The following is a 20,098-nucleotide window of genomic DNA, read 5'->3' as shown; positions in this document are numbered from 1 at the left end:
TGAAAAAAAATTCAGTTGATTCTGATTTCGTTCTGGTACACCAGAACGTAATTCAAATTTGACGATATTTTTTCCAAACGAATTAATTTGCAAGAAATTGTTTGTACATAAACATTATGTAGCCAGAAGTTTTCAGGGGAGAAAAGTGTGGGGGATGAGGCTGTGGATCACAAAATGCCTGCAAAAACAGGCAACCAGAATACGACAAACAAACATTCGTATTCAGCTTACCTAGTGTTACCTGTGTTTTTCACCTAAACTTGCCTATCTACGCTTAAATAAGCACATATTTCATAAATAGAACCGTCGTATATCGATTGTACTGCTTTAAGTTTTTTGTATGACATACTGTTTCTGCATAGTTTTTGGATTATATCATTACGGTCATTGCAAAAGCAAATATTGAACGTCCGTCAAATATTATTGTTTTCTTCCTATCATCAAGGTTCAACGTTCTACAAAAATTACATTGCGGTCGATCCTCGAAAGTTTATGTGTGTCTAACATTATGAAACAGCAACGTAACAAAACATTGAGGGTTGAGAGCCAGAAAATCTCAACTCATAATCACATGCTCCCACAAAATGAGCACTAAGTCGCCAGGGCAATATAAAAGATACAGTCCATTAATCATGGCAATATTTGATAGAACACAGAAGACATTTTGGAGGGAATATTGATTTAAAGACCAAGGTAAGGAGTCATCCTAACATATCTGGTATGATTTTAAAGGGTATAAAATAAGGATTTCAAACACTGATCAAAATATTTTTTTGTTGAAGCAAATAATTGAACATACGGTTTTCGTAGTACATCGATATAATTTTGTATCTTGTTATTTGTGAAGTTTTTGCTACAAATCAGGGCATAAATGCTCTAAATTATTCGAATGTTACATTTCTGATTCAAAATAATCCATCATTCACCATTGAAATGTGTTAGTCAAGTTGCCTCAATTTTTAACAAGGTGACAAATCTGCTTTATCTTAGTTTCAAATGCAGGCATGGGCTAACGTACTCATTATTTTTGTATCCAACCATAATTCGTTGATAAATATGTTATTTGCAGCACCAATTCTGTTTGAATTCCTTGTTTTGTAAAACTTGTAAATAATTCCAGTCGATATAGAAGTGTCACCTTTCCTTTTAATTTTATGAATGTTAATTTTTAACCCTTTAATGAGCATTGTAATCAACTCAGATGAGATGAGATATTTTATTGCACGACGTGTACTTCGTTACCTGTCTGATGATTTGGTAAAAGATCGACTATGTGATTGGTGGAATGAACTTTTGCAAAACATCAAAGTGTTATTTTTCAATAATATATTGATTTAGATAATGAAAATCGGTTTTTGGCTGCTTCGACCAACAATACCTCGTCTACCCTTAACATAATAATTTTTCATGTGCAAAAATATTGCTGATTAAACAAAAACTAAAAAGAAAGTGAAAAGTTAACAAAGAAAAATAGTGAATTTAGTTTAACCAAGTCATGTTCATTATGCATCACTGATGGTCAAAAGGATGGATTGCAAAACAAGAGTGATAGACAATGAAATCAAGCGAATCTTGTCTTCCCTTCGAGCCTTCTTATCTGAACAATTACAATTCAGTACTTCAGATATATGATAGTACTTAAAGCATAGCGACCACTTCGCCGAGTCGTCTTATACCTCAACCGCGACTGAAAACAGAAAGTCATAGGACTACTAAAATTACACTACAAACAACGTTGTAATGGTTAATAAGCATTCAAATAAGTTGTGTGTAAATTGTCAAAGTGATAATTATAACGACACCACGTGTCTGACTGTAATGTGGTATCAGAAACCTGACGTACAAAATACGCTCATACTACCGTAGAATGCAAAAGTGTTCAAATCCTTAGTGAAAAAAATAAGAAGAAAGATAAAGTATAAAAGGTCTATAATAGGTAGGGCAGGTCATGGTTTGTTCCTACCCACATGAGATTTATAGTCGAGGATAGAGACCATTGAAGACCCAATAGTATAAGCAGGCGAATCAAATCAAATAAACTGTCCAAGTGTCAAATATGTTGCCACTTTTTGTCGTCGGGTAACCCTTGTCAATTAGTATTGGATGCTCTTAGACGCTACAGGCAATACCAATAATGATAGGTAAGGAAGCAAATTGAGAATATTATCCCGCCTAAATTTTGAGCGCGTAAATAGAGTGGTGAGGATTATGCCGATTACTGATAATATCAAATCCCAAACCGAATTGGACGCGCCATTTAATACTTTGCAGTATAAATTTATAAACGTATTCTGTTTAGCCATATATACCACCATTGAATTTGCAACCTCGAAATATATTGTAAGGCTGAAAGCTATAAGAGTTCAGCGTGTTATTTATTTAATAGTATGTCTAGTATAGTCTTACTATTTACTGCAACAAGTGTTACTGGGATCTGACTGCCCGAGACTTTAAAATCGGTAAGCGTGGTTAAGATTAAAAGATGCACAGGGGTTATTAAGAATGTTTGAAACTCATTTTGAATCCTGAAATTCAAATAGTGTTTATAACGTACTTAAGCATCGCGTGGTTTTCTTTTAACATGATGAAAACAACCAATATTCATTGTTTGCGTCTTCTGAAAGTTTCTAATAATCGAATCCAGCTGCATGTCGTGTTCATCTTACTATCAAGAATATCATAGAGTGGTCACGTACTTGATGTAGTGATATTAGGTTAATATGTTTAAAACCCATTCATTTTCAAATTCATATTAGAACTAAAAGGAATTCTTCAGAATCCCTGGAACAAGACGTGATGTCCATGGTCACAACGATGCTAATTTTTTATGGAATATATTTGGGAAATATTGGCTTCAAGGCAACACCTTACCTTGGCATATAGATTTTCATCGTCTCCTTCATTGCTAAAAAAGGGCAATAGCAAACTTGTCTTCCTCCAATGCTCAAAAATGCTGTCGGCTACAAATACCAAAATTTGGAGCAAAAATGTTGCTTTTAGCATTCTAGACATTTTTAATAATGATGACAGTGAGAGAAGCATTACATTCGAATGTCTTATTATCGTTATACAAAGGCAATTGAAAACGCCTCACAGATAACAATCACTGTGGTGAAGGTTGCTGCTCATTGCACTATTTGCAACACGTGAGATTTTCATCGTCTTGTTATTACTATTAGGAACAAAGAGTACTATTAATTCTGGTATAAAATCAATTGCTTTAAGATTAATAAATGATATTCATGTTGCTTACAGCTAGTAAATTAAATTAAATAAACAAATTAAATGAAATTGCTCAAAATAATATTATGTACTGTGTGATTTTATTCCTATTCCGAAGTTGTAAACATGGTAAATGAATAAATTGGCAGATCTTAAGAATTATACATCACTTTCATTATCATCACTTTCAAAATGCAAGTTGATTTCAAGAATGCGTCATGGTACTACTAGTTTTATGATAATTATTATTTGGTGCTCAATTTTTTTATGGGCGAAATAACTGGGTGGGCACTTTTGAATCCTTCAAGATCTAGCTGGAAAAAGGCGCTATATAAATCCGAAATTTATTTATTATTATTTATTATTTATTATAAAATATAACCGACAAAATAAAAACTAACTAGAAAGAAAAAAAATGTCAAGAAAGAGCAATGGTGAATAAAATAACCATCATTAGGGTGGCCAAGTAATGTTTATAATGCATAACTGATGGTCAATAGAACAATGTAAATAGATAATGAAATCTTATCTTACCGAATTTTATTGATAAAGTTTAAACCCCTGACCGATACACATAACTAAAATTGTTCACTTACATGAGCTTTCGACACAAGGACTTTGGTTTTTTTTTCAAACTGATGGAATATTGTTTTATTGATCTTGGTTGTCATATGACGAGCTGTCCTTGTTAAGTTAACTGGGGTGGCGTCTAATGTTGATGGTTTACCTTACACCTCGGTTAAACCATGCGATTCTTTTCTTCACCATGTACACTACGAGCTTCCTTTATCTGAACAATCACAATTCAGTACTTCAGACCACTTCGTCGAGTCATCTTATACAACTTTGTAATGGTTTAGCATTCAAATAAGTTGGGTAAATTATGAAAAGTGATGATTATTCAGCACACCACGCGTTTAAATACATTGCGGTATCAGAAACCTGACGTACAAAATACCATCGTAGGATGCAAGAGTATTCAATGTAAGCAGAATATAAGAAGAAAAGAAAGTATAAAAGGTCCATAAAAGGTAGGGCAGGTCATCGTCATGGTTTGTTCCTATCTCACATGAGATTTACCACATTATAAGCAGGCGAATAAAATCAAATAAATTGTCCAAGTGCCAAATATCGGGTAACCCTGGTCAATTGGTATCGGATGCTTCTTAGACAATGGCAATGATCGTTGGGGGAAGGAAATTAGGAATATTACCCTGCCTAAACTTTGCGCGCGTAAATAGAGTGGTGGAGAGATGCCGATTACAGATAACACAAGATCCAAAACTGAATTGGACGAACCATTTAATAGTTTCATTTTTTTAGTTTGCAATATAAATAAAAGGATTCCGTTTAGCCATATACCGCCATTAAATAAGAACATTGAAACATAATATTAAGTTGAACGCTCTAGACAGAGTTCAGTGTGTTATTCATTCAATAGGATGTCTAGTTACAATAGCACATTTCCAATTTGCGAGTGTTCTGTTTTTGGTCAGTTCTTCTTTCTTTCTTTCTTTCTTTCTTTCTTCTGTCAAACTTTTAACGAGCCATCGTAGCCATATGCTTTAAGCCAGTGTGACCATATTTGGTCACAAGGACCATTGGGTGGGGGCACAAATGTTACATGACCAACTCGGGGTCAAAGGTCATCCAAAGGTCATTATGACCAAAATGTGATTTTCACTAAAACTGCTTCTTCTTCCACAAATTACATAACACAATGTCGTCACTTGCATACCTGCATCGCCTTTAGCCAGTGTCTAAAAGTTGTACAAAGAATTGGGGTCAAAGGTCATTAAGGGGGTAAAATCTTACAATTGCATTATCTCAACATTCGTAAGGGGTATGGGGCTCAAACTCAGTGAGAACAAATCTCATGACCAGGGAAACATTTTACAGGGGTCAGGTCAAAGGTCATGCAGAGGTCAAATTTAAGAAATGCATTTGCTGTACATCTGTAATGGGTACGGGACTCAAACTCTGTGACAACAAACTTAATGACCAGGGGAGTATTTTGGAACACTTTGCAGGGGTCAGGTCAAAGGTTATCTTGGGTCAAATCTTACAATTTCCTTTTTTGGACATCTGTAAGGGGTACGAGGCTCAAACTCGGTGACAACAAACTTAATGACCAGGGGAATATGTTGGAACACTTTGCAGGGTCAGGTCAAAGGTTATCTGGGGTCAAATCTTATACCGTAATTCCATTGTCTGTAAGGGGTATGGGGGCTTAATTTCGGTGACAACAAACCTCGTGACCCGGGAAACATTAAGGTCAAAGGTCAGGTCAAACTGCCATTAAAGGGTTACATGCCTTGCGATTGTCTGCGCTCTGTGAGCGCAACTTATCTCTAGTTTAGTCTTATTATTTACTGCAAGAAATGTACGTGGCATCTGGCTCTCTGGCTACTAATGTTGCTTTATAATTCGGAAAGTATGTCGTGCAGTGTTAGGGGCAGCTTCAAAACAATCGACCGGCGGTTGAAATCGACTCCAACCGGACGGAACCGGCGGGCAACCGGTGGTTGAGTTTTGAAGCCGTCCCTTATTATGTTCCCAACGTCGAAGAGTTACACAGGGATAATTAATAATGTTTTAAAACACATTTTGAAAAAGTATTATTGTTTTCTTTAAGCTGAAAGTACTGAACTAATCATTCTTTCCTTTTACTGCCGTGGCATATTTGATTACACCCTCGAACAGAAACATTTTTAAGTCAGAGCGTACTTTACAAAAATTATTGCAAGGTACATGCGGTACATGTTCTCGTATTCATCTTACTATATGTGACTGGACACCACGAATCAGCCGTAAAGTCGGCCCGGTCAATTTTGTTTTATTTTGTGTTTAGAAAATATATATCATAAGCTTTAAAATGGTATATCATTTGACTTCAAACGATTTATGGTTTGTTGAACTCTGTTCCTTCAACAAAATTGTAGCTTTTTTCGGTTATACGTGTGTCTCTTTTTCCACATTTCTGGTAATAAATATCAAACAGTCATAATTGGCGGTCATTTCAAATCATCCATTAAGACTAAACTAATCATCACTGCTTGGTCATCCCCAAGTCAATGAGGTTCAGGAATGTCCTCTCATTGTTAATTGTTGGTTATATATACAATGCTTTGTTATCCACCACTTGCACAGGATTTAACAAAGACAAGAACTATTCTATAGAAATAGGTAGAAGCTTATTATCCTCTTCAGCAACAGGATTATTGATTGGTTTAAACAGTGTTTGATGAGATGCTTGTCGCACCTTATTGAGATACCTATGAATACGACCTGCACGTACATTTTACACTGTAACTCAGAATGCAAGTTGCCGAGTTTACGGCTCATTCGTAGTGTCCACTCACATATAGCATAGCATACAGTGGACACTTACTTGCAGAGATATGTAATTATGCTTTTCCAAATTTATATTTAAATAAAAGGACTTCTTCATATGCACCAGCGTAAGACAATATGACCATGATGTCCACGATCATACAGATTTACAATGCTTATTTTTATTAATTTGTTTTAGGAAAATTGATTTCAAGGCTACAGCTACCTGAGTGTATAACTGCTAAGTTTTCATCGTCTACTTCATTGCTTATAAAGTGTTAATACCAAACATTTCTTCCTTCTTTGCTCAAAATGCTGCCAGCTACACATACGAAAATTTGGAGAACAAAACGTTGCTTATAGCATTCTAGACAGTTTTAATAATGATGAGATTTATTGAAGCAGTTCATTCGAATGTATGTCTTCCTTTCAATTGACAACGCCTCACTGAGAACGATCACTCGAAAAGTGCTTCTGGTGAAGGTTGCTGCTCATTGGAATATTTGCAGCGTGTGAGTCTTTCATCGGCTTGTTATTATTATTATCAAATATGGTACAAAATCAATTGTTTTCATTTTAAACTGACATGATATCAACCAAAACTCCTTCTATTCATGTTCATGGTGTTATCCTGTTTAGTTTGAAATGAGTACTTTAGTAGTTCATGTTAAAAGGACATTAATTTGAGATTATCTGCTAAAGAATATATCACAGAAATGTATATACCAATGAGGTCATAAGTGTCATCCGAAATTATTATTATCATTGTTATTGTTATTATTATTAGTGTTATTATTATTATTATTAGTGTTATTATTATTATTATTATTATTATTATTATTATTATTATTATTATTATTATTATTATTATTATTATTATTATTATTATGCTCCGTGTACTTACTTTCATCATTTGTTTTTTCGTCATCATGGAATCTAAGCATTTGGTTTAATTGCCTCGTACTTGTCCATTACGTTTGATATTTTCGATATATCTTGCAACTACCACTTACTGAAGCGCAATAAAATGCCATCTATTTCCGCTATCATAACAATCAAATATTTATATAATGTAACACAATCATTTTCAAGCACAAGCACACAGAACAAAAGCGAGTCCCTTGAGGGTAATCATTTGAAAATTTTCCAGGCGTCAATATACAAGCCTGCTTCCTTTGGATTTCACACGCTCATTCCAAGTTCTGCAATATATAACTACCTAAAGTCATTGACTGTTATACTTTGTAACTGTTGTGCCGTTGTATGCTAACGGTTAGTGCAAAGTAGCAGGTATTCAAACATGCGGTGTAATAAATGTTCAAGTTACAGTAATGTTAATGTCGATTACATGGATGTTGTTGGGTTTTATTTTAAATTCTTATAGAAATATAGATTATATGATATTGTATGATCGGTTCTTTTCCATGAAATAGTGAGCACAATATGTGTAATAAATAATAATAATAATAATAATAATAATAATAATAATAATAATAATAATAATAATAATAATAATAACACTAATAATAATAATAATAATGATAATGATAATAATGATAATAATAATAATAATAATAATAATAATAATAATAATAATAATAATAATAATAATAATAATAATATTAAGAATAATAATGATAATAATAATAATAATAATAATAATAATAATAATATTGAACTATAATCTAGTCAACTGGCCTTTCTACTTTTGAGTGGGAAATTCTCAAGTCCAGTCCTGAACGCATCATCAGCCCTACTGATCATCTGGCGGTAAAAGTTCATTGACCTGTGAAACGGATGTTTTAGTATCACAGGTCACCACCTTTGAGTTCAACCTAAGAGGTATCTTCCTGATCGCTGAACTGTAGGCCCCAGCCAAGTTTTGACATAGGCTGCCTCCCCTATTGAGTAACGGTCCCTCTCGTTTCACATAAATTGCTTCTTTGACCCCTCTCTCATACCATCTGCTTTCTCTGTCCAAGATTTTAACTTCCTTGTTGTCAAATGAATGTTTTGTAATGTCCAAATTCGTATTATGCGTACTCATTGCATAATTCTAATTTTACACTTCTACTTCAAAACAAGCTATCACTCACTCATCCTACCTAATAACATTAAGACATGTTATTCACATTGCCCCACATTTAATAAGGTAACACATACGAGAAAAACGGCATTACCTTAGCTTCAAGTGCAGACATACGCTTACCTTTACCAGTGATGTTTTCATTATTCCCTTAACCAAACTTATACCGCTCCTTAATAATAGGTTCCTTAATGCAGCAGCAATTCAATTTTGAATCCCTGGCTTGGTGTAAAATTATTCCAATGATATATCCAAAGTATTACATTTGTCAAATTTGAAAAAATTGTTTTTATGACTATTTTAATTTTAATTATGATACTCATGAAAATAAATTAAAATGAATTGTCATAAATCGTAAACAAAGATGAAATCAAATATTGTTGCCTACCTATTGTTTGGTAATCAGATCCAACGTGAATTCAAAGTGTTAATGCTGAAAGGCAACTTGTATTATGATATCAGTATACTTGCAAAATGGAATACCAAACCCGACGGTATGAGATATTCTATCAGGCCATAACATAAACTCATGTTTAGTTCACTAGACCTATTGAAAACATCTATTCCGTAAAAGTAACATGAGTATACCACAGCCTCTCTTAATCCTGGAAAGAAACATATCTATTCATGCAGTGCTGAATTGAGCAGACGTTCGAATGACGTAATGGGCTAATGGTCTATCACATAGTTTGACAGTTTCTTCAAATCGAAGACAATAATGAAGCTAAAAGAAAGCCAAAAAGTGCAATGTCCAAGCAGTTGTAAGCTAAGTCACGGAATGTCCAGCATATTAAAAGTTTAGTACCTTAAGTTGAATGATCGACGCCAGACACAAAGATATCGTGTTCAAGAGAAGTGATTATGAGCAAGGACACCAACAGACCAGGACAATTAGAGCGAATAACGACGTCATTTGCCAAGGTTAATTTTCATATACCCTGTCCTTGCCTGTATAAGCTACAAAGAGATGTAGTTTCGTCTTACAGAATATCTGTGTCTCCGGTCTATGGCGATAATGGTCTCAGCAAGCTTTTCAAATGTATATGATCCTTTGGAGAAATATCTTGTTCTTTTGACTAGGCGAGGCGATTGACGATTATTGCAGTTGCATATTAAACATTTTATTTGATCTATTTCTGTGGTCCCTTTTTTAATGTTTTTGATTTCATTTGACACAACCCGGAAGTCATACTTTCTTGATATTTTAGAAACAAAATCTACCTTTAAGACCAAAGGTGAGTGACAGTCTGTCCCAGGCTAGCCCTGTAATGGTATAGCATCAAATAAGTTAGGTAATTGCCGAAGTGACGATGACACGTCTGACTATATTGTGGTACCAGAATCCTGATGTACGAAATAACACTATGAAGTGCAAAAATGTCGATTGCTTAAAAAGAAAATAGGTATAAAAAGTTTGTACCTGCCTCACACGAGATTTACAAGGGTATAAGAATAAAGCCCCATAATCTGTCCAATTGCCAAATTTGCCGCCAGTCTTATCGTCGAGTAACTCTTGTCAATTAGTGTTGGATGCTCTTTAATAGACACTACAGGCAATACCAACTTTGCTTGATAAGAAAGGAAATTGAGTTTGTTATCCCGCCTGAATTTTGAGCGGGTAAATAGTGGGTATATGCAGATAACGTAAAATACTAGATCCCAAACCAAAAGAACATACCATTTAATACTTTGATATATAAATGTTTAGCCATATTCCGCAATTGAAATTGAACCCTGTAAATATATACTGTAAAGCTGAAAAGTCGGTGTTTTTGTATTTAATTAATAGAATGTTTATTGTACTCTTATTATTATACTATAACAAGTATAAGTGGTATCTGGTGGTCTGTGACGATAATTTGTAAATCGTTAAGGATGTCATACGTCATCGTTTGTCAACTTTTGCCAATATTTTAGTCATTTTGATGACACTTAAAACTCTTTGCTGTACACATTTTACCCCTGAAAAATTTATGTGGGGGCAATTTTCCCCGGCTCCCTCTGGAAACGCCATTGCGTGCGGTATGATCAAATGTCTGACGTCCAAGAGATACATGGATCATTAGGAATGTTTAAAAAGCATTTTCAATGCTGAAATTTTAAAATTGTTTTAAAAGCTAAAAGTATCCATAATGAACGTAATTGTTCACCAAAGGAGACGAATTAAAAAGGTGCCCGCCTGGGAGCCGAATCCAGGACCCCAGGTTACGAGACCTGTGCCTTAACCACTTGAACACGAGAGCTTCATGTGAGCATGATGTCCATGATCCATAATCGAACAATTTTTCATAAAGTTACTTTGGTACCTTCATCGTTAGGAATATTGCAATGCACAAGGCCCACACCATCGCGAAGACACACGCTAACATAATAAAGGACTTTACGAGGATCTTGCCTGCGTATTGCCAGTATTTCCCCTTACTCATTGCATAATTCCATTATTATAAAACAAACCATCGCTCATACGTCCCATCTGATTACATTCAGTTGAAACATGTCAGTCACGTTGCCCCAGTTAACAAGGTAACAAATCTGCTTTATCTTAGCTTCAAGAATATACATCTACGCTTACCTTTGCCGGTGGTGTGTTCATTATTCCTTTGGCCAACCTGAAGTTACAAAGTTCGTTGAAATATACGTTCCTTGCAGCACCAATTCTGTTTTGAATCCCTAGTTTTGTGGCGCATGCAAAATAATTCCAATGGATATAAACGAAATCTCACCTTTTACAGCTTTGGAAAAATTTATAAATATTTATTTTAACCTTTCCATAAGCATCGTATATAATTAACTCAGATGGATCAAATATTGTTGTAACTGTAGTTCGTTACCTATCCGTTGATCTGTTTCGTAAATAGCAACAAAATTGTCCTTGAACCAAATATAACACAAGCGAGTAAAGAGTTAAAGCTGCAAGACAACAGGTGTTTTGAGAACATTTATATATACAGGTAGAGTGTGGAATGAAATGCCAAACTCCACGGTATTTCCATCAGGCCATAACGCAAACGCATGTTCAGTTCACTAGACCTATTGGAAGATAACTCATCCGCAAAGGTAACCTGAGTACTTCTGTTAATCATGGAAAGAAACATATCTAGGTATGCAGAGCTGAATTGAGCAGATGTCCTAGTGACGTAGTGGTTTAATGTTTATTACGTAGGTAGACAATTCCAAAAACACTATGTAGTGCCACAATATACCAAAGTACTCAAATTGAAGATATAACTGTAAAGTAATTGTAATCTTAGACATGGAGTAGGAAATAGCCAGTATATTATAAGACTAACTAGTACCTTGAATCAGTGACGCCAGACAGACAACGTGCTTATAACAGAGAGACTATATGAGGGGCAAACAAGAAGCAAAAGACAATGACAACAATTTTCATATCCCCTGTCCTTGCCTTGAATTCCCGTTATATTTAAATGCACAAAGAACCGAGTGTCGCCTTACAAATACCTGTCTGGTCTTTGGTCGCAGCACAAGCTCAAATGCATTATATTTACCGGAGAATCAAAAACAAGGACATGTCTTCTTCAAGGGAACCTTGCACTGATTTTTACATACATGTTTTTATAATACAGTCACCTGACTTATGGGTTCATTTATTTTATATTTAGAAAGGAATATAGTTCTCCATGCGTGAAAAGGTTGCTGACCAAAACACGAAAATGACAAAGAAACAAAAAATCTTTACGGTAATCAAGTCATGTTTATAATGCATCACTGATGGTCAATAGAATTAGTCGCAATTGAAGAGTGATAAATAATTAAATCAAGTGAATCTCATCTTCACTTCGAGTCTTCTCATGTGAACAATCATATTTCAGTACTTCAGATATACTGAGGCAGTACTAAAACATTGCCACCACTTCCTCGAGATCCAGAGTGTCATGCCACTTGCCACTTTTCTGCTCTGGCGATGATTTTTACGTCACTACACACTCAGATTAGCAACCGCAGTGGTGACCAGCGGTAAGCCGATGTATCGATCACTCCAAATCGATAGGAGTTGAAATCAAGTCAAAACTCGGGAGCGATGCCGCTCGTGACGTATGACACAGGATATCATTTTTGACCAACAAGTGCAGAGCGAGAGCTGACCCGCCGCATTGTGCGTTTTTTGCAAGTTGCACCCAACAAGCTGCACGCCGCTCAGCGACAACGGCATGACACTCTGAAATCAGCATTATACCTCGACCGCAACGGAAAACAGAAAGGCGAAGGGCAACAAAAGTCGCACTACCAACAACAACGTTGCAATGGTGTAGCATTCGAATAATGTGGGTAAATTGTCAACGTAATGATTATTAAGCGTACTTATTGTGATATTAGTATCCTGAGGTACAAACCAGTGTGGAGTAAAAAAGTGCTAAATTCTTTCAAAAAAGAAAGGAAATAAAGTAAAAGGTCCTTGATATGTAGGGCAGTCATGCTTTGACCCTACCTCATCATATTCATATGAGATTTACCACGGTATAACGTATACGAATAGAGTATAACGTATATAACGTATACGAATAGAGTTATAGAAACTTTCCAAGTGCCAAATATGCCGCCCCTTTTTTTTATGTCGGCAGTTAACCCTTGTCAATTAATATTGGATGCTTTCACGCCGCAGGCAATACCAACTTTAGCCGATAAGCAATGCAATTGAGAATATTATCCCGCCTAAATTATGCGAGAGCAACTAGTCTGGTGGAGATATACCGACCACGGATAATACTAAATCCAAACCGAATGACCGTACCATTTAATACTTTGTATTCTGTTTAGCTCTATATTGCTAGTGAAATGGAATATATAATGCATTCAATGCAGGCCTGGAAAGCTACCTATAGAAATAGTATAGTGTTTTATTCATTCAATAGGATGTCTAGTTTAGTCTTATTATTTACTGCAACAAGTGTAAGTGGCATCTGGCTGTCTGGGATATATACTTGGGTTGCTTTATAAATCGGTAAATATGTCGTGCGCCGTGAGCAATTGTCCCGGGGGTGCCAGTTGAACCGTCAATGAAGTCATCACCGACCAAAATTTCGCGGTAAAAGGGTATCTTTTTAAGCATAGGCCACGTCCCGCGCGGGACGCGAAAAGGGTCTCAATTTTGGCGTTTTCTGGAAAAAAGGGTACCTTTTTTACAATAGATATGTCGGCGTTTTGGGTTCATGAAAAATCAAAGTCCAGCATTTGACGTCAGCCGCTGTTTTCGTTCCTGATTGTAAACAACTTCTTACTTCCGGGTCTGTAAGTGTAATATATTAGTCTTGTGCCCGGTCTTGTACCATGATTAAAACTCGGTGATGTTTGTGCATGCTGCCGAGCGGGCTGCGTAGAGACGGGCGTAGAGACTACGAATTTTGTACAAGGTACAGATACTGTGTAATCGGAATGGATTACGACATACGTTTGACTGCTGAACCGGATATGACAGGAACCATGCCTTTTGGAAATCGTGAAGTGACATTTGCCATCGCTGTTTGTCACCCGCGCAAAACCGAAGTTAAACAGGGAAAAAAAGTGCTTTATATTTCAGATTTCAGAGCTTAGCGCGGATCATGGATTCGGCCCGGGATTCAGCACTGAAATCAAAGGTAAATAGCTACGCTTATTAAGAAAATGCAATCACGTTTTTCATCGCTTTTGCTGATGTTTCTTGCTTTCTACTCCCGGGTTTCTACTTCCGATTGTGTGCCGCGGGTTGTGTACCATTCAAAAACACACCAGTCCAGAGGGTGCAAAATTCGGCACACACATGACCAATTGATATGCTTAAAGTTGGTAAGCTTCACTGCTTAGACGATGCATTTCTCACACCAACTAAGTCATGACATGGTGAAATAAATATTACATTTTACATGAATCTGTATTAATTTATTGGATAATTTATGACCTTAGAAAGTGCAGACAGTGTGCCTGCAATGAAATTCCCGGGTGAAATTGATCGAAATATTCGTCAGTGAAAAGGGTCATTGGGACATGTAAGGTCAGTGATATGGGTACCTTTGTTTGCACCATGGCTGTGGTCAGTGATTTGGGTATCCTTTTTTCATAGCAGGTCAGTGGTAAGGGTTACCTTTCAGCCCTTGGGCATGTCAGTGTTTTGGGTGAAAAATAAAAGTGTCTGGTCAGTGATGACAACATGCAATGGTATATGAGTGGCACCCCCGGGGCAATTGTTCGGCGTTCAGAAGATGCATATAGGAATTGTGAAGCATGTTTAAAAACTAGTTTTAAATGCTGAAATGTACTATTGTTTACTTGAAGTAATTAACTAATTATGATTTTCTTTTAACTCACATGACATATCTAATATATAAGTACACAATCAAACAGAACTCTTCGATAATAGAGTTTCAGATGGCGACAAACAAAAATAATATTTCCTGTTTTCGTCTGATGACATTTTCAAGGTAGAGTGCAGTTTACAAAAAGGATTGCTTTGAGCCAATAATCGAGTCCAACAGCACATACGATAGTATGTCGTGTTCATCTTACTCTCAAGAATATCTTAGGATTGTCACGTATTTTTCTGCCATATTAGTGCTGAAGGTTAATGTTCAAACACCATGCTTTTAAAAATTTATACTAAAAGTAAGCAGGGCGTCTTAATGATGCTTATGTTTGCAACCTTGTTAGATATGAAAATGGATCGATTGAGCCCATATTTATTGGTCGAGCTATGAATTTTAAAATATTGGACGAGACGTAGCCCGAGACGTAGTCGGGCTACAAAATACCAAAAATTGGGAGAAAAGGTTTGCATTCAGTTTAATTTAGTAGACTTTTAATAATGACAACAGTAAGATAATCATTTGAATGTCTTCTTACCTTTATACAAACACAATTGAAAAACGCCTCACAGATAACGATCACTGAGTGTGCTTCTGGTGAAGGTTGCTGTTCATTGGACTATTTGTAACGTGTGAGTCTTTCACCGTCTTATTATTAGGAACAGATATTATTATCAATGCTGCTACAATATCAATTTTTATGTTGTTTACGTGTAGTGAATTAAATGAATTAAACAAAAACCCGTGATCGCTTGCTAAAAAGGATGTACATGAAATTTACAAAAAAAAATTAATGTATGGCATCCTTCCATGGACATGACATACTGTCTATTCATTTTAATGCTTTTATCATGTTTATTTTGATATGAGATTGGGCGGTTAGTTTATCTTAAAAGGGCATTTGAGACAATTCAGTAAAGAAAATATAATTCTAATGTGAGACCCTAAATGTCATCCGAGCCTTACGGAATGGTTATATTACTTGGCTTCTGTTTTTAGCAACTCTTACAGCACTTCATCCATATCGCTGCATATCCGACTTGTCTAGAATGTCGCGACTGCACTTATATCTTCATTTAAGTAACCTATCTTGAAGTAAGTAGTTTCCACTTTTTTTTGTATCGGCCTCCGTAAAAGTGGGGTTGAAGAAATAGGACGTATATGGATTTATTTATAAGCTTTAGATCTTTGACAATTATTTTAATATAAGTTTCTTATGTACAAGCAAATATATTATTGCGACACAAATCGAAAAACACTACTTCTAATATCGTTATAATGGATGAGTCGGGTAGGTTGGGCGGTACCACTTGGGGGGCAAAGCTACACTGGTCCTATAGGGAGTTGACAACATGGGCTACACAATACCGTGTGATAGAAATTGAGTAGCTTTTGTACTTTTGTACAGTGTCAAATCTCAAAAGTGCCAAGAATGTTTTGTTAAAAACATTACCAATGTATTCCTCTAGTCACAAGAATTCAAAAAAGATGTACCGTTCTTGAGTTATTACCGAAAAGGTCAAAGGTCAGATTTATTGGCTCCATGTGAGTCAAAAACATCATAATGCTCTGATTTTGACAAAAGAGTAATTTTATTTTAGTAACTGTACTTGCCGATTAATTGACCCCATATTTGAATACCTGCTACTTTGTACTAAACTTTAGCATACAACGGCACAACAGGTATAAAGTATTACAGTCAATGACATTAGACAGTTACATATTGCAGAACTTGGAATGAACGTGTGAAATCCAAAGGAAGCAGGCTTGTATATTGACGCCTGGAAAATGTTCAAATGATTACCCTAAAGGGACTCGTCTTTTTTCTGGGTGTTCGTACTTGAAAATGATTATGTCACGTATATAAATATTTAATTACGGTATTATGACGGCGGTCATATCTTCAAAACCATTTTATCAAATAAATAAGCTGTTTTCTGTTTTGTTTTGGGTTTTATATTTGCAAATTATATCTAAAATATATGGCTTACATAAATAGAAAACATTATTGAAAAACACTTTAAAATATCACCACGTTGGGCTCGCTTTTAATAGAATACGTTTTATATTGAAAGTCTGTCAAATATTATTTTCGTCCTATCATCAACAGTTCAACGTTCTACAAAATGACATTGTGGTCGATACTCTTAAGTTGATGTCTATCTGATCATCATGAAACCACGAATACGTAACAAAAAAAAAAAAAAAGAACGTGTCAAATATTACATGAATATATGATAAATTTTGGAATAAAAAATATCATCTATGGTGAATAACAAGGAGAAAAACAATATTTATATCCGATTTAGAGTTTAATCATTCAGGGTCTTTGGCACATTTGGTTCGTTAATTGCCTGCATCACGTTTACAATCTTGTTGATTAAGTTCTTTTTTCTCCTAAGTTGTCTTCTTCTTTCTGTGTGTAAGGTCCATTAAGTACATGGTAGCTAAACAGGTAATCTCTGAGATTTTTTTTTCACATGTAACACGTCTCTTCTCACCTAGTAGCTCCAACAGGTTGTTGCCAACTACTTCTCTCTCTTCACCGGTCAAAGACGCAATGTAGGTCTGGTATAGCACATCGCGGCCTTTCCCCAGCATAGTTTGTATGGGTTTCTCCTGCCCCTGGGGATCGAATGCTTCGTCGCCTGGCGTAGCATTGAGCAGAATGCAGATTAACAATCATTCACATTACTGGTTTAGGGTCCGACAAATGAGATGTTAGCTACGTTTTAAGTTCCTTGAACTTCAGCCAGACAGTTTCACCTCTTCTTGGAAAGACTAGATATTGCCAGCTTGACCTCACTGGACACAATGACAGAACAGTGACTAAACCTTTGAGCAGGTGTGCCTGATGTGCGATGACCAACGATAAATCTGGACTGGTCCATAATTTTGGCTGCTAGAGTAGAAGGCAGGGGTCGCTGCTGTCATAAAAAACCACTAGCCCCTGCAATTCAACCATTTAAATATGAATTTTCAATTATTATTGATGTTGTAATAGCCCTAGGCCGTGTTTCTGCTGTTGAAGTCTCCGCAAACAAATGAGTTGCGGGTTAGAGATGGGAGGAGCTGTATGTTAGCAGTCAGTGGTCTAAGTTGTAAGTTCATGACCTTTACCTTTTTCATTTGACGACGATTTTCTGATATCTTTTTGTATTGGAACATTTCGCATTGAATTGTCGTTTTTCCAAGGAGCTTTTGCCAATATCTGCTGTACACTGTAATCCATTCGGGAGGAAACGTTTCAGAATACCGTGGTGTATCCTGTCTCTTTTACACGTAAAATTAACTGAAGAATTTCCGGACGACCCGAACACGTTGATGTCAAGAGCTATAAGTGCTTGCATTTTGACAATCTCTAACCCAGACGAATACTTTGCCCAGACCATGCTAATCATATCTTGATCTAAACTAAACCATTTCATCAGTATTGACGTGAAAGCGGTGTCCGTGTGCCTATTCGTCAATGAAACCCCACATCAGTAGTTTCAGTGGCGTACCAGCCACAATTTCAAAAATGTTAGAATTACTATACTGTGACAAATATGAAGGAATGGTGTCAAAATTTACAATATTAAATGCTTATGAGCCCATATTACTCTGTAAAACAAGTTAATTTCGCGAGCACCTCCAATTCGCGAAATTAAATTGCCGCGAAATTACATTTGTGAAAATACACTTGTAACTGGTGCCGAATTTGGCAACCCTAACTTAACCAATTAAATCTTGAATATTACTATTTATTTTAACCATAATATCGTAATTTTATGGCATAAATTTTTATTTGTTAGTCATTTACCTTGTAACATCATTAACATAACTTCGCTTATCATGACAATGAAGAACCATATAAATTCCAAAAAACTTTTCACGTAAAACCTTTGGCACAAGTTTCCTTTCCCTCACATCATTTGTGTCAAAATAACTTCTGAATGTTTTAAATATTTTTTTCAGAGGACCATGGTGACTGGGGCTATAAAGTCTCCAGTCCCACCAGCTACGCCACTGACCATTTTGGCTTCACTGGATCAGAAAACACAACATGTCACAAAGTAAGCTTTAGTGTATGCATCGTTAGACATATTGCAATTCATATTCGGACTACACCATTGTAAATCAGATGAACAGGCGCAGAAAGAAAGAAAGCATTGAAAACAATATAAAAGCAAATTACTAAACTCTGCTCAGCTAAATCTTTCTATCGTCTAGCATAATCGATTCTCTACACTGATCATAGTGATCATATAGTGCCAATCTATACTTATCGATTTACGTGTTTCCCTTTACTACTCACAGCAAATTTCTATTTTTACACCTCCACTTAACGCTTAAAAACAAGCCATCACTCACTCACCCACCTATTACATTGAAACATGCCCCATTGCTCCAGTTTTTTTAAACAAAGTAACACTACAAAAGAAAGCGACTTTACCTTAAGTTCATGCCTCTGTGTCATATAGATGGACTGGATCAACGTACATTGCCGTATTTAAACATATATATTATCCGGTAGCGAAATCACTGGATTTTGGGTGGGGGTCGAACATGGTCGTTTCGTCCGATATCTATTCGTTTCTCTATGCGTTGTGGCCATTCATAATCCTGATGGCGGCCTATGTATGTCCGATATGTATTCGTTCAACGTCCGGCAAATGACCCGGGGCAAATTACCGGCAAATTCGTCCTATGTTCGTCAGTAATACACCCGTCGCCAGCACCAGTGAACCCTCCAGAAGACCTGCAGCATTATAAATGAAAGAATAAGGAACACGCTCAGGAAATATACAGGACAATACAAACACATCGAAACCAAACAGATCGATGTATTCGGCACACTCCGTTTCAAGTTGTGTACATGCTCAAAACTTAGCAGGATATAAAAAGAACATAAAACGAACATTGACGAACAACAACGGATTTTCTAAAATACCATCCGTTTCTTGTACGTAGGGCCGATACGGCGATGTGTGACAGGGGCATTAAGTACAGACATACGTTTACCTTTGTTTGTACATGTAGTGTACTCATTATTCCCTTGGCAAACCTGAATTTAGATCAGTCGTTAACAAATAGGTTCCTTGCAGCACCAATACGTTTTTGAATCAAACTTTTTGGTGCAAAATAATACCAAAGGACATAAAGAAATCGTTTTATGATA

At 36.0% G+C, this 20,098-nt stretch overlaps 1 protein-coding gene across 1 annotated transcript in view; it reads right to left on the bottom strand.

The window, feature by feature from the left end:
• The window catches only part of LOC140149714 (D(1) dopamine receptor-like), a 200,347-nt gene extending 180,730 nt beyond the window's left edge, over positions 1–19,617 (bottom strand). The window contains exon 1 of the mRNA XM_072171783.1: positions 19,373–19,617. The gene's annotated coding sequence lies outside the window, so the exon portion shown is untranslated. The remainder of the gene's footprint in view (positions 1–19,372) is intronic.
• Between the last annotated feature and the right edge of the window lie 481 nt (positions 19,618–20,098).

The sequence above is a fragment of the Amphiura filiformis genome, chromosome 1 (genome assembly GCF_039555335.1).
Source record: "Amphiura filiformis chromosome 1, Afil_fr2py, whole genome shotgun sequence".
Classification (NCBI taxonomy): domain Eukaryota; kingdom Metazoa; phylum Echinodermata; class Ophiuroidea; order Amphilepidida; family Amphiuridae; genus Amphiura; species Amphiura filiformis.
Note: the sequence above shows the minus strand (reverse complement) of the source record. Positions and strands in the feature narration are given on the sequence as shown.